Genomic DNA, 2,881 nt, shown 5'->3' on the forward strand with positions numbered 1-2,881 from the left:
CTAGAATCCAAAGCTCTTGTCACACGGAATAAGTCGATCTTGCGGACAAGATAGACCTTCCTAGAATCTAAAGAAGACCTAATGACAAGCAAACCAACCAGACACTATCTTTCTCTAAATATGCTTTGATAAACAATAGCAAACAAGTGTTTTTAGGGCCTACCTTAGGTCCAACGCTAGCTTGTGGATGCCCTCGCTCCTTCGATCTAAATGAGCTCCTTTTCGCGAATCTGCAAACACAAACAAGGCAAACAAATTAAATAGCACCTGAAAAGCCAATTGCATAAAACATATTTAACATGAAAGTCAAGGAGTCCATGAAACAAATAACATAAGATACTTGTTGAGAAAAATGAGTTTGATTGTATTAATTCAAAAGAAGAAGAACCTTACAACCTTTGCCTTGACGCTGTACAAGCTCCTCCCAGGGTCCAGCAAGAAGTCTCCTCTACTTTGACAAGTTTCACTCACTCCCCAATGAAACCAAAAAGGTATGTGATCTCTCCTCTTTAGGCTTAACTAGGAAGTCTTGATTTCACCAACATTTACCCTCAAAAATGTTCAGCTTCTAACCTCTCTAGCAACCAGCCCAATGCCTATATTTATAGTGCAATGGAGGGAGGTTACTAGGTCCTCCTTCAAAGGGATAAAGCCCTCCTTCAAAGGGATAGCTCCTCTCATCAAGGGATTAGCTCCTTCTCTTTTGGGATGCATGAACCACCTCAGAGCGAACAATCCACGTCAAAATTCCTTCTAGAAACCTCTAGAATTAACCCAAAGTGAGTTTTTAAATATAAAACTTGCGCCTTTTGACTTTCACAGGGGTCCGCACCTACACCGTTAGGGACAGAGCGGGCAGGTCCGCAGCTTTTTTACACAGAAGGTGCGGGACCGCAGGTGACCATGAGAGAAAGTGCGGAACCAGAGTTACATTGATTTTTAATGTCTTTCTCTCATTTCCAAAGCTTGATTTGAAGAGCTGAGGTCTGAGACTTGCTTAGGAGGACAGTACAAGTGATGATAGACCCATACTGACTGCAAATAATCATGGTGACGATATTTTTGTGTAACAGATTGCCCCCTAAAGTGTGAAGTATGTAGTAGATGAGGATTTCTTATCATTTAGGAAGAGTGAAGTACTTTATCATTTCGAGGATCATCTTGTGGAGAACCCGGTTGGAACCTGTAAAAACATTCAATGCAAAATATATATATGAGATCATATCATCGCTGAGGTAGGTATTCCCATACTCAGATCAAAACTGACTAGAAAACTAACTACTGCTTTGATACAGGAATGATCTTGTAAAACATCACAAGTATAGACCCATGTGGACACAGTATGGACGCAGCCATCTGTTTATGAATAGTCCATTATATAATGAATACAAAATTCCTCGCAGCCTGGATTGTTGAAACCAGATCCAGGGTCTTCATTTCTACTTCTCGAAACAGTACGATTCTATCCATGCGAATAAATGTGTTGATGTCGAACATGGTAGAAACCACTTGATTACCAGTCAATGATGTAAACTGTTAACAAGTGTGAGAGAAACCACCAATAATGTCAATGGCTCTCAAAATACCCAGTACAGTCCATGAGATGTGAATAAATGTGTTGATGTCGAGCATGTCATGGAATCCTTTGATCGAAAGTCAATGATGTAAATTGTCGTCAAAGGCGAGAAACCTGCCATTGATGCATGCAGATCTCAAGGTACTGACAATTCCTAGATCATCTTTCTAGATAATGAGCTGATGTCGATAGAAAGCGATCCGTCATAGGCAAGCCCACAACACGAAATCATAGATCAAGTTGAAGAAATTTAGTTACAAGAACTGACTCAGGGATGGTCAAGATGGATGACAGATATTTTGCAGATGAATGGCTTATTGGCAGTGACCTCTTGAACACATAACGACACGACAGAGGGCTTGGTGACAATTGACCCAAAGTTGATACCCAGAAACCGGCTGAAGACTTTCAATGTGGTTTGATCAACTGTTAGGCAAAGGATTTCCCAACCCAGGTGAATAAAAGTGTCGTGTTCAAGAGTGGTTACAAAGTATGACAAACAGGCTCATTTTTCTCTCTTTTCCCCCACCATTTCTGGCAAGTACCTCTTTATTTTTGACAAGCTTGAGGAGGATGACATTTTCTTGATTATAAGCTCATCCTTCAGATGAGTCCAACTTAGTTTAAATTCGAACCCTAAGAAGGAGTGGTTCATTCCTGTTTGTAATTGAACAGGTCCTTTACTGTGAAATTTTAACGAGTCCAGTATAGGAGAAACTCGGCGCTTTTCAATTTTAGAGAGTCTGAAAAAACTTAAGAAGACTCCAGGGTTGACCTTTTTCGTAAATTTGTGTCTCCCAAGCCCGAAAAAGTATAAAATAATACTTGAGAGAACTACTTGATATTTTACGACCAAGGAGTACTTTTCGTTATTAGTGCCTTTGACCTGAAAAAGTAAAAAAGCGATCAATGACACGTCGTTTTATAACCAATATCGAATTTGAAACGACAAAAATCCGGCAATCTTTTCATGTTTTTACGGTCGGAAAAGAGTTGTAAGTGGACCGTCTTTTAATTCCATTTTAACGAGTTTTAAAGAAACACTCGGCAATCTTTTCATGTTTTAGGAGTCAGAAAAGAGCTTAAAGATGACTCTACATGTTTTTCTGTTAAAAATAATAGATTTCACCTGAATAATCCTTTATTCTGCACAAAAACACAAACATTACTCATACCTATTTGAAATGGATAAAAACGTCGCAAAATACCTTTTCAAAGTGAAATATAAACAAATTTGTGATTTATTTACTCAAAAAACTTATAAAAAAGGGCCTTTGTCAATTCATTTTTACCGTTTGAGTTTGG

Source organism: Pinus tabuliformis, chromosome 4_2 (assembly GCF_031772625.1).
Source record: "Pinus tabuliformis cultivar Carrire ecotype Pingquan chromosome 4_2, CPIR1, whole genome shotgun sequence".
In the NCBI taxonomy this organism is placed as follows: domain Eukaryota; kingdom Viridiplantae; phylum Streptophyta; class Pinopsida; order Pinales; family Pinaceae; genus Pinus; species Pinus tabuliformis.